The sequence below is a fragment of the Pithys albifrons genome, chromosome 1 (assembly GCF_047495875.1).
Source record: "Pithys albifrons albifrons isolate INPA30051 chromosome 1, PitAlb_v1, whole genome shotgun sequence".
NCBI lineage: Eukaryota > Metazoa > Chordata > Aves > Passeriformes > Thamnophilidae > Pithys > Pithys albifrons.
Window position 1 is genome coordinate 26,190,338 of NC_092458.1, and position 13,543 is coordinate 26,203,880.

Here is a 13,543-nt window from a genome sequence, read left to right on the forward strand (position 1 = left end):
AATCCAGACCTCTGGTGGCTGAGCTCCAAGCTGCAACACCACAGCAATATTAGCAGAAAGCAGTTTTGTTGAGGCTAAGCAGAATTCAATAGGTGAGAATGAGTGCAAAAACACAACACCAAAACCCAATGAAATAAGAAAACAAACCCCTTGCTGTCCCTTTGTATGAAGCAACAAGAGAGACCATAGGCCAGTCTATTGAAAAAAAAATAATCTATGCTGTTGTCAATTTAGAAATTACAAGTTATGACTCATCATGTCAAGATGCTTTATTTAATTAAAACAGAATTGCAGCAGATTGATTTTCTATGTTACATTAAACCAATAACTGTAATATGTGTAAAAGAGGTGAAGTTCTCTGCTACAAGCAGTTGGTGTCAGGGAAGAGAAATGGTTAGAGGAGAATTCAAGCACAGCATCCACTGGGTGTGCTGGAAGTGACACAGATCAAATAAATGCAGCAATCGTTGGCCCTCCCAAAGAGTAAAAACATCATGAGTCTTTGCAAATCGGTAAAAGGCAATGAGCATCAAATGACACCTCTACAGCACTGAGCCAACTGACACTGCAAGCCTCTGAGGTGACATATGACCATGAAAGACTGAAGATATCTGCTGTCAAGGAATGGAGGCTGGGGAGAAGGAGAGAGGGGGAAGGGGTTGTGTGTGAAGATGGATAGGGAATGGCAAGCAGACTGAAAGAAACTGGAGGACAGATACCTCCATGCCCTCCTTTATCCTGTGCCGTGTAGCTAAATAAAAGGCTTTTATGACACTTCAATAGTCCCTGGATCAGGTACCTTTTGCACTTACTGATGCTCTATTTTAAAAGCCCTCTTCTCTCAGAAGTCCCAGAAATCCCCACTGCTGATACAACCAATTATCAAAGTCCCCTCTTCTGTACTTGTTTTAGTCTTTTTTCATATAGGCTCCTGAAATACTGCAGGCCTGGTTCATAAGCCCATTGAGAGCTGCAGAAGGCTTTCTGCAAGTTTAAGACTTTCTTCATATGGTGTCATAAAGATGACTTTAAAACAAGGTAATGCATGGAAGAAAAAGTCATTAATCAGCCAGAAGATATGGCACCCTGCATAGAAGCAGCTCTATCCATTGATTTGCTGAAAAGGAACACAACTTTTATTTATTTTTTGATTTCTTTTCTCATCTATAAAGACACCCCTTTTTCTGCTCTTTTTAATGGGACGATACTGGGTGCAGTCATATTCCTGCAGAGATCAAAGAATTCAGTCTTTTCAACAAGATCACAGGATCAGGGCTAGAGCATGGAAATGGAAGGAATATGAAAACCCAAATGTTGATTTATGGCTGAATATATCTTTATGTTCAACATATGTTAGAGTGAATAGATGCTTTTGGCTGCACTATGAAGCTTTTCTAGTGGACAAAGAATGCTTTTTTCTTCTCTAAGGCAAATTAAAATATCAGTGGGTTCATTTCTCTTTCCTATTTGATCTATCCCTAGCTGGACAAAGAGATTTTAAAGCAACTGATGATGCTACAGTGACCAAACTGAAAAAAATCAAACATCTGCCTACCATTACCACACAGCATTCTGAGGCTTCTGAGATAATGCTCCATTTGACCCTGCTCAGAGCAGTGACACAGAGAGTGTGGCTATAGGAAACAGTAGGATTATTGCAATATTCTGTCTCTTTGCCCCCACAATGTAGGAAAGGTCATCTAACCTTTGGTACATGGATTTCAGCAATTATTTTTTTCTGAATAGAACAGCCTGTCAGGGTTTTCTAAAGGTCTTCATGAGGAAACCAGGTCATCACTGTATCAATAGGCAAACTTTATTGCACTGTTACTGCAATGAGGTAATATTTGCTCTTGTTTCAATTTCATTTTTTTCTCTTTGCTATTAATGGAATAAAAACGCTGAAATTAATACGGTTCCTACCTTTTCCCTAAAAAATATACTGGCTATGTGGCTATTCTACAAAAGGTACAATATTACAAAACTAATTTACCAAAATCCCAACAGTTTAATCTGTTCTGTGAAAAAGCAATGGCTAAATCTTAACTGTATGAACCTGAAGGCTTTCTGCTGTAACAGGATTTAGCAATAACTTTTAATTGGCAGTTCAAAGTTAATCCTCAGGGGAAAATGTGATCTGGCAAAAGCAACCAGTCACAGAATGAAGGGAAAAAAAATCAAACCATATTAGTCTGAGGGGTTTTTCCTCAGTATTTTTTCAGCTATTGTTATTGGGAAATATTACAGAAATAGTTGTAGCATTGTCTCAGACTAATAAGGCTCTTTTTTCTGACACATTTTATTCCTTTTGTGCTTTATTTCTCTACTAATGAAAAAAGGGCAAAAGTTTAAATTTCTCAGTTCTCCCAGTAGGATATTGCTTTATTTAACACACCTTCTGAAGGGAAGATCATAGGCAAATCCCTTAGATTAATACCCTCCTCTTCCCTTTTTGTCCCTTGACATCATGCCACAAGCCCGAACTTTTCCTGTTTCTACTCAAACAACATCTGAAAGTTTTGTAGTGAGGAACTATTTCTTCTCCAAGATTTAGCTGTAGGAAAAACCCATAACACAGGCAATTCTTCTCGAGTGGACTCACTAGGATCTGTTCAGCTGTAAATTTCAGCAGTTCTGTCATCTGTGGTTTCTTTTCTTTATTCCAATGTTTAAGGCTAACTCACAGTGCCCTGCTTAACTCAGAGGAGAGCATATGGATGCCTCAGGAGAGAACTGGTGAGGTCCAAATTAGCCTTCTACCAATAGATCAAGTTGTGCATTGAATGCTAAGCTTTCAGCAGCCATGCAGGAGTTGTCCTCTTAACTACTAGGAATTCTGATGGCAGCACATGAGAAGACCAACTCTTTCTGTCAGAGTTCAGATAGAAATTAAATATCTGTTTTCCATCTACAGCTGTATTAAGAACTACAAAAGGATTCCTGTATGTCCGCTGAACTACATCTCTTGAAAGTTGTAGCTCTTCAACACTTAATTCATATGAGTAAGAGACTTTATTCTAAAAAAATAAATATACACTAAATATTCCCCATTAAAAAAATTACATAACTACATTTCAGGGACTAATCCCCTGACCACTTGCTTTAGGTTTCATTGAAAACCAGACTTTCACAGCTAATTTGTAAAACCTCAAGCTCTTGGGAAGTGGGGCAGTTTTTACCCTCTCTCTCCTTGAGCAAAAGCAGAGCTGAGTAGAACAGATCAGCCCATTGTTGGTCTGCAGACTGCTCTCTTGCTGGCAGACTGCTGGAGGGGTGACTGGAAAAATCACAACAGCGTGTTACAAATTCAGCCAACATGAGTAAAATCCATGCAAAGGAATGCTTCAGAAAAGTCATTCATCTTTTATTAAATCATTTTACTTGAGAGATGTATTAATTCCACAACATCACTGTATTACCTCCAAAAATAGATCTAAACACAGTAATTAAAATGAAGCTTCATGCTTTTTACAGAATATCTAGTCTGAAAAGTAAGACTGAACTACTTCCCTTACACATAAATTCAATAGAGGGGGGGAAAAATACATTAACATTTGCAATAAGTCTGAGTCCCTAAAGAATCTACAATCTAGAGTAACTTAAAAAAATCTTTTAAATATTAAATACCCAGGGAAAATTTAATTTTTGAGACAATTTAAAGGTAAAAGGGAACATGACTAAAAAAAAAATTAACATTATAATATATACTCCATGTGTCTCACTGATGTTTTAAAATGCTGAACACTCAGGTACAAACAAACAATGTCCAGAGACCCTGCACTAATTGCAAAGTTTGACCAACTTTTAATATGTAATATTTCATTGTGCATATCTAAAAACATATCATCACAGAATACCAGAACTGCATTAAGCTACTCTAGGAAAACATTTCTTGTAGAAAAATTGCATTTTACCTGCTCTTTTGAAGAATTCTTGAAGCGGTTCTTGTGTTTGAAAATAAAAACCTACAAAATGGGAAAAAAAAAAAGGTGCACAGATGTTAAAAATAAAAGACTTTGTTCGACTGAAGGAGCCGCAAGATCCCAGTGCTTTCTGATGAGCAAATTTATTTGAGTAAATGACTGTCGCTGTGGAATTCAGCTCAGTTCTTTGTAGTAAGCATCTCTGGATGGGGAGAGAGTGACATTGCATTCTGTGCACACTCATAAATGAAGCAGGAATTCCCAGATTTGCCATCATGTGATTTCAGCGAGGAGCTCGACTTACTCCCTGCACCCATTACTTTCTGCCCAAACACAGCTCTTCTGAAGCCTGAAGTGGTTGTAACAAGTGTCAAAGAGAGAAAAAGTACACAGATCATGATTAGCCTCACTGAGCAGATACTTCAGGCCCTGCCCTGAGTTCAGCAGGAGGCAGGAGAAGAACAGAGCAGAAACACCATTGTTAAACTGCCACAGAAGTCATAAAAGAACAGATTTAACACTTCTCACTGCAAGACCTGGTGATACTTTTGGGGGATGGGGAGTGGGAAATTAACTTTTTCTGCCATCAGAAGTGACTAACAATATTGTCCTGACAAGAACTTATTCTCTTCTTTATCCTGGAATTTCAAAGATTTACAAATTCCACTGCAGTATGCAATGTGATGATAATTAAGCACTATACCAGCCAAACTCTTTTTGTCCGTGTCAGACAAAAAACTGATTAAAGATAATATAATCTACACTGTACATACAGTATATGCCAACTGGAGAAACAGATGCTACATTAATTTCATAGCTACAAGCAGAATAACACAATTGAAAAATAATACAACATTCACTTTTTCAGAAAGAGAATGATGCTATTGACATTTTGCCTTGAAGAACTGCAATTTTAAATAGTAATGATGGTTTCCAGTAGCTGAGCCTTCCTGAAGAAGCAATTGTTTTTGAAAGATGAGTAACCATTTTTGACCTTCCAAGACTCAAATCAAAGATGAACACTTCCAGCTCCATCAAGATTATCCATGAGGTCATCAATAGTTATCTCCAGCGTTCTCGTTTGAGGTACATCATGGATATACATCCATGGCTTGTCTCTATTGCTGTTGAGGAGAGGTGCTTACTACAGGACTCTAGTGAGGAAACAGAATAAGGTGGACCATTGTGCAATTTCCATTAAATTGTTCCATTTGTGCTGTGGCTGGAAGTACTTAATTGTCCAAAAGTATGTTTTTCAAAGTTTGTTTTGTTTTTATTTTCCCCATAGTCTGTAGAGCACACATAATAGATGCTTTTTTATTGTAAAATAGATTCCAGTTTAATCTGACTGTTTGTAAACACCAAGGTGACAACAGCTTAAGATATAGAAAGTTATTTACACCCCTGTAACTCAAGAAATGCCTGTTCATGTTTTGTGAAGGCAAATCTGTTTATGCCTATCCCCAGTATCACAGTATAGCTACTCCCTGACTGCTGTAGTGTGACAATAGTTCTGCCAGCATGAGACAGATATTTTTAATCACAGAAAATATAATTTCCATGAAAATATTTATGGGTAGATTATAAACATACAGTTGTCCTCCTGTCCAATTTTATGGAGACAAGTAAAACCAGTTCTTTTTTCTGCTGTAAAAGTACAGAAAAAAATGAAGTTTTATTCTTTACAACTGATGTAAAATGCAGAAGAGAGCAAACAGAGTAAGGAGTAAGACATGTAGTATTTCCAGGAGGCACACATCAAAGAGATGCAGACTATTCTGTTTACTGTAAGAGTTCACCAAACACCCATCACCTTATTTAACTCACATTCCCATTAAGACTTGTGCTACATCACTGAGATAGCCATGGTGGAAGGAAATCCAGAGAATTAGAGGAAATTAATTAGAGAAAATAGAGTCAAGTTTTTTCATCTGTTTCCTATACAACTTTAACTTGCCAGAGAAGTGAGGGCATTTCTTGGTAAACATAGAAGTAACCTAAACCCTAGGTATAAATTTGTGATAAATTGGAGGCCATTGTACACACAGAAGCTACAAACTCTTGCTGATGCCATGGACTCAGTGTGCTTTTCCAGGCTTTCAGAAGCTGCATACAACACCAGACTGGAAGGAGCTGCAGTATTTCCTCCCCAGGTTATAAAAACCCTGGAAGAGTCAAGTCTACCGATGAGAGTACTGAAGTGATTCTCACCAGTCTGCAGCAGCAGAAGGTTCTGCAAATCTTGTGCAAACAGCAGCTGAGCAGACCTGAAAGACTCCATGGTTCAAGAGAAGACACCAAACACACTTCAGTACCCTGAACTGAGGCTGATGTCTGAGCAAAATTAGAAATGGGAGGAAAGTACATCTAGAATTTATTATTATCTTCCCAGATCCATGAAGTAAGAGCAATGGGAACTTCATCAGATGTGTGCAAAACCAAGCAGGGCTTGTCTTCCAGAGCTGTAGAGCCAGCAACCAGGTCTTGACCAAAGCTGTGGCAGAAACAAAAACTATGGGAATAACTTTATACGTTATAGACGAGTAGGTATCAGTGAAGAGGCTGGAGTATAAAGGCTGAATAAATACAGTGCATCCAACTGGTTGTTTAAAAAGTCTGTGCCTACCAAGGCAATCAAAGGATAGCTGAGGGGCAGAGGTGGAAGGAAAAACACAACCAGTGGAGAGCTAGGACAGACAGGCTTACAAATTAACATTGGAAAGCAGACAGCAAGGTGTCAGCTGAAAAGATCCATGTGAAAACTGAATGGCTGGAGGAGGCTCAGGCTCCTGGAAGTGAACCAGATATTGAAGACCAAACTTCAGCACAAACATGAACAATGGAGTTGGCAGAAACACTCCAAATTAGTGGCAGGTTATTGGCATGTTGAGTGCTCTGGCCTTTGCTACACTCACAGCAAACATTTGTGACATTATCATTCATTCCACAAAGATACTGGAATTGTGAAATCTGGAGACACAATGTTGCTGGATGTGCTTATATTGCTAGTAAGAATTATTTTTCTTCCCTAATTCTATTAGTAAATTTAAGAGGAAAAAGCTAAAAAGCATCATATATTTGCACCAAAGAAAGTGGTGCTTAGCATACACTTTAAGTCTCTGAAAATATTGCACTGATCAGGCTGCTGATGTACAATGTGGAACATCATGCCTTGCACTTGCAGGAGAATCTGCAATGGGAGCAAAAAGATACACAAAAAGTCTAGTCAATTATGAAATCACACCTAGAAAAGACTGCAAAGAGAAAGCTGTGATGTTCCTCAGTTTGATTTAGGATTTCATGTCTATAAGCCTGTATACTGAAACAGTAGCTAACTGGGGTACGGACTCAAACTGATCATTTTTTTAAAATAGAGTTCTTGATTTCCACAGAACTCACCAGAGCTGGGTGGCAAACCAGGCTTTGTCCTGGTTGTCTGTCTTTTCAGACCAAAAATAGGGGGTCCAACACCTCCTATCAAGGTTTTAATGGAGAAAACTATGGGTTTGAAGTCTAGATAAATGGTGTGGCCAGACTTCTCGAACGCAGTTTTGAGAAGGGCTCTCCCCACGTGGGTGTGCCCTTCCAGCCTGCACTGTGGATTTTTTAGTTGAGGCACAGCATGCGCAGAACTGGCCCCACCGTTTAAGTCCTGAGGTCCATTTGCCACAGCCGAGCGAGTTTGGACAGTGACAGTGAAGTCCTCGGGACTGTCACAGCACCTGGTACTAACCGGGGCTGACCCTGCTGAGCATCTGAGATGTGACGGGATGGGATGGCAGGGAGGCATTGAATTGCCAGGGGACAGTCCCCACTGAGACTCGAACTCAGGTCCTTGGGATTCAGAGTACATAGTACTCTCCTTTACACCACGGGACCGCCCCACTAGATAAATAAACAAAAAATAAAATAGAAAAGAAAAAGATAAGATTATGGCCCATGTAAACAAGTCCCTGCTGTAGAGGTGGAGGAAGGACTCATTTCTCAGTCAGCAGTAACGTGCCTGGCAACAGCCTGGCTGATGTGTGTGACGTACAAAGCTCAGTCCAACAGAGAGGGGGGTTTGCATTCCTGATGGGCTTTCTAGGCAGGAGAGCACTGCCCACACAGCCCCGGGGGCTGAGGGCAGAGGGGCTGGCAGGGGAGCCCACGGGCAGTACCCTCCCCTGGTGGAAGGGGCGACTCCTTCACCCACTGTCCCCTGTCCTCCCACCGCCCCATTGCTGCTGCTGAAAGCTGCGTGTCCAGCCCAGCCGCTCTCCTGAATTCTAAATAACGGTACAGACACCTCAAATAGACAAATTATCCCAGACTACAGTAGGGAGGGGTGTGTTCTGCAAATTTTAGGTGTCTATACAAAGGTCATGGGTCGAAACTCCCAGCTGTAGACCCTGGAAATGAAGGGTCGGTGCAGTCAGCACAGTCTCAGAAGGGACACCCATCACAGTCTGTGGTTCACTGCAGGATGAGATTAAAAACTCTCCGGCTGTAGTAAATTAGCCTCCACATCCCAAACCTGAGAGAACAGACACTGAAGTTCACAGGTGGAGACCTTCAGCTTAAACACCTAGATTTAGTGAGAAAGAAGCCTTAGGTGACACGGTTGAGCATTCTTCCAGAGGGAGAGGTCTGCCTCTTGTGCACAATGAAAGGGAAGAGGGAGATCCCTTTGCAAGGGTCTTTCTAACCAGAAGGAGTTTCCCTTAAGGCAGGTGTCCACACAACCACCCTGAGGCTGTTCTGCTTTTCCTCCATGTTTCCCAAATCTGCACTGGGCAAATGCACACTAGGCTCAGACAAGCCTGAGTCCACCAGTGTCCTCATCTGTCTCTTCTGTTCCTTTCTCCTTCAATTACCTTCTTTCTACTTTGTTCCTAGCTCCTCCTCTTGCTTCCTACGCCTGGGCGGAGCTGTCTGCATGGATGGTGAGAGAAGCAGAAGCGAGTAGACCAAACTTTATTAACAAGGCCAGGTTGGATGGGGCTTTGAGCAACCTGGTCCAGTGGAAGGTGTCCCTGCCCAAGGCAGGAGGATTGGAACTAGAGGATCTCTAAAGTCCCTTCCAACCCAAAACATGCTATGATTCTATGAACCATGAAAGATTCAACTTCCAGAGCACACAGGAACAAGCAACCCTTCCAGGCATGGTTGTAGCAGGGAAAAATAGAGGAAAACTGGCAGGCAACCCTGTGATTTTTTCCTTCAGGTTGTGGCAGGACTAGTGGTTCATTCAGTCCCCAGGGATCTTCAACAAACATACCCTGCACTCTATATGGCTATTATTGGAGGTCTCTGAGTGTTTCATGTCATCACACTGATCAGCCCAGCACTGAGTGTGTCTCACCAGTAATGGGACAGCCCACAGGAAGAGCAGAGCATCCATAAACTTTTCATCCTTGCTCACAGAGCACCACTGTGAAGGAGGCAGACGCACATCCCAGCTCTGTTGTCTGTGCCTGCATCCACTCTGAATGGCTCCACGCAACAGGTCATGGGATGTGTTCAGGGAGGGATGCAGATAACAACAGTACCCTTTCAGCTCTGAGTCCTGAAAGGTGGCATTTACTGCCTGCCTGACACTGTTCCCACTCCTGGCTGTAGTCCCTGGCAGATGCAGCTGCTCCACATTGTCCGTCTGCACAGACCAGGGAGCCACTGGACATCTGTACCTTGCTTCAGGGGCACGAGGACAGCAGTGTCTAGGTGATACTGAGAGGTCTGCCAGGACCATTACATTAGTCTCTGTATAAGAAGATAGAAATGTAAGAGCAAACGCCCTTTTATGCACGAGCACGTGCGTCAAAGGGAGCACAAGACAGTACTTATTTCAAAACAGTAGCTTCATGTTCAAAAGTCATTCCATACCCTTAGGGTTAATCATAACTCAGCTGAGGCAAATACAAAGATAAACCTTTATCTGTGTGGATCTCTCATCTACCTAGAGAAACAAATTCTAAATGGTGCCAAATTCTACATCTCTCTGTGCTTATGCTGGCCTCCACATCTCCTCCAGAGTGACCACATATGCTCCATTTTCACTTTCCCACCTTGCACTGGTCTAGAATGGGGCAAGAAAAAGAATTACTTCAGTACAGTTACGCTGGTGCCCATATAGAGACAAAACCTCAGTCTTAAATGGGGTTATGGAGCCATTATTTCTGTGTGCAAGGCAGAGGAGAGTATAACATCTCCAGCAGAGGGAGAATTAATTTGCTCAGACTGGGAAGTTTTCTGAATTTTTCATAAAAGGAGGTATTCGACTGCTATGATTTTTCAGTAAAGTTTCATAGTGGTTCACAAGGCTTTTTATTCCCATCAAAGTTAAGTATTTCTTTCCCTTTTTATATATATGTATATAATTAATAGTAATATGTAATGATAATTAATGATACACACATACTTGATATATGATTCTGCTAGGAAAGTTATAACATTATTACACATTACCTAACATGTTCCAGCTCCATTTCACCAACAGTCTTGTGTTAGTTTGGTTGAGCAGAAAAATCTCCACCTCTGCAGGGTTTAACTCAGCGTTTGCCAAAGTGGTGAAAAGAATTTTCTTTCCAGACTCTTTAAAGCAGAGCTGGCTCCCACAAGCTCACTTGTAAGAACATCTCACCATAAATCCTTTGAAAGTCAATAGAGGAGAGATCTATTTCACAAGACACTCACTTTCATCTCCTTTCACTGGTTTTGTTTCTGACCTTTTACTCTCGACTGATGTAACTCCATCAGACCGAAAGCCATACCAAAAGTAAAACAGCTTTGCACCATCACCAGTGATTATCTCCAGGGACCACCTCCAGGGACCATGGCCAACCTTGCATTTTTGAATTACGTGCAAACATTTATCTCTGAAGGGTGGATCTGGTCACACAGGGTGCTGAGGACTGCTCAACACTGGCAATGCTAAGTCCACCTCAGTGGTTGGAAAGCATCATTTTACTTCATGAAAATTTGTAACCCACCACAGAAAGACTTTTGTCATGCCCAAATCCTTCCTCTGCATGGTATAGGTACTTCTCAGAGCAGACTGTCATCCCCAAGGTGGCTTTTCAGGCTAGTTGATGCTTAACCCAGAGCAGATACTTAGCAACCCCTCTCAACAGAGCAGTACCATAGTTATGATGTTATTATTAGGAACTGCTGTCTTTGGCAGGCAAGAGACAAATTACAGAAAACTCATGAAATTACCCTAAAACCAGCTATGACAGTAAATGACCGCTCAGTAGGTTCAATTCACCTCTTTCCCACATGCAGCAGGAAAAGTGGATTTAGACCCTGATGGGTAGAAAGGGTACTGACTACTCCTGCAAATGCTATTGTCTCAGGGTTGTTTTGGCACCATAAAGAAACTTGGATCTCCCAGAGGTGCCACAGGGCAGTTGTTTCACCAGCTCCCTTTAGGCCTTAGCAGCAAACATTACGACTCTATAAGGGATGAGAAGGTCATATAGAAGGCAAGAATGAAGCCTTGGTTTGATCAAAGAACTGTGTCTACCACTCCTAGGAGGTCACTTTCATCATTGCAGCCTATATGTTGAAACAGCTTTTCTGTGCAACACAGGAACTTTGATCTTCTGACTCCTGGTCCTGTGCCTTAACCACAGAGGAAGATTGAAAATCTCCCACAGGCTTCTCCGTCCTGGTCATGTCTACACATGGGTATTTTATCAGCATTGCAAACTGCCTGAGACCAAGCAGACCATCTTGGAAACAAAATATCGTTATGGAACTGACATTCTGCAGCGTACAGACAGTTTCATTTCTGGAATCCAGACTGGGAAGCAAAAAAGTGGTTTCATCAGTTTCTCCTGTCTTCTTGCATCTTCTTAAATCTTTTATTATCTCTCTGCATGACCACACTCTCTATCCCACACGTACATGTGCTGCAAGGACTGAGTGCCAGCTACCAGTGAGATCTGTGTGGATGTGTGTGAAAAGTGGTGCTGGCTGTGGGCACAAGGGGGTGCTTGGCATCATCTGCTGGAACAGGTGGGGGTCTTTAGCTCTGGGATACATGTACAGTTTCACCACTGGTTGAACCTACAAAGGGGAAAGAGGGCCACATCATGCCCCTGGGTCTCTGGGGCCAACTTCAGGCAGAAGAGTCCTGGACAAGGGTGAGTTAAAGAGATGGCCCCATTCTATAACATTCTTTAACAAAAAAATACCCCACTACACTCCTGTCACTCTGTCAAAGTCACATGCATCCAAGGGGACCAACATCCTCCCAGGTATCTGGCTTCTAGACCATACCAGCCACTGCAGAGTGTAATGTCTTCAGTTTGCTCCATCATACAACAGGTTTGTGCTATTAAATTCTCGCTTTATTGCCAGGACAGAGGCAACATGACTGTTCCCTGGGTACCATCAGCCTACATCCCCTATCTCTCCTACTGCTATCAACAACTCATTGTAGGTCTACACACAACTAAAATGTTTTTCTTTGTTCCAAAATGAAAAATTCTAAAGGTTGCCGGGCACTACCCCACATGGCTAACTGGTCACAAGTATCAGAGACTGCAGCCTGGTCAGTGGCTCTGCCAGGAAGCAGCAGCCCCCAGGATCACAGGAAAGAAGGTGCCTGATTTGTACTACAAAGTTCATTTCTTTCATGATTTTGTCCAACTAGTTTTCCTGCAGATAATACCCTGTCCCTTGCAAAAGCTTAGAGGAAGAGCAACTCATTTAAGCCAGCCCAGATCCCACTTGGCCTCCCCATATGGGTATTTCATGCATTTGATTTCTTCCTCCTGCTGTGCACATTGACTTCTGCACTGCTCAGGTCAGACAGCCCTACTTCTATCAAATTCATTTTGGGTATGGACCCTGTTCCTCAAGGCATTTCTAGGTCAAAGTGATGGAACCAATGAAAAACGTTAGAAGCAGCAGAACCAGAAAAATGGCATGAGCAGGAGTCTTGCTTAGAAAGTCTTTTCAGTTTAGGAAGGACCTTCATGCTTTTCCTGAAGCCTTACCTGTTAAGACTTTGATTTTAAACTGTCTTGCTTTTTTTTCCCCTATGAGTTTATACTAAACAGGCTAACAAAGCTCAGCTTACCACTGAGACCAAACAACATTGGCACTTTATGCCCCTGCACACTGATAGTTTGTCACAATGAAACAAGAAGTTTATACTCCTAATTTGGACTTCAATTTCTAGAATGGCTGTACCCCATCCCTATTATGGTTTATCAGCAGTAGAAAGTACATGCATGTGTCCATTAAGAATTAAGTTTCTTTTCACTTAACACTGACCATTTACAAAAGAGAATCCTAGAGTATTTTACATTATATCATGTCCTCCCTTTGACATTTTACATTATATAATGTCCTCCTTTATGTTATATCCATGTATTCCAAACAGATTTCTCAAAATGCTTCTGCTGAAACCTTTTTCAGGTCATGATTCTAGTCCACCACATGCACCACCTCTCACTGGAGAGAGGCTGATGAAGGATGACCACAGTCAGGAAACCACCGAGACAATTCTACTCTGTGTTTCTGAGAAGTCTTTGCACAGTTGTACTCACTGGTCATCAGATGACTAAATGCAAAGCTGAAGAACCTTGAAGATATGCCATCAGCATTAACATTTGAGAGAGACACACAAA

The 13,543-nt window shown here is 41.7% G+C and overlaps 1 protein-coding gene across 1 annotated transcript in view; it reads right to left on the reverse strand.

Moving 5' to 3' along the window:
• Positions 1-3,945, reverse strand: part of OCA2 (OCA2 melanosomal transmembrane protein) — a 207,992-nt gene extending 204,047 nt beyond the window's left edge. Inside the window, exon 1 of the mRNA XM_071570096.1 lies at positions 3,915-3,945. The gene's annotated coding sequence lies outside the window, so the exon portion shown is untranslated. The remainder of the gene's footprint in view (positions 1-3,914) is intronic.
• Positions 3,946-13,543: the final 9,598 nt, after the last annotated feature.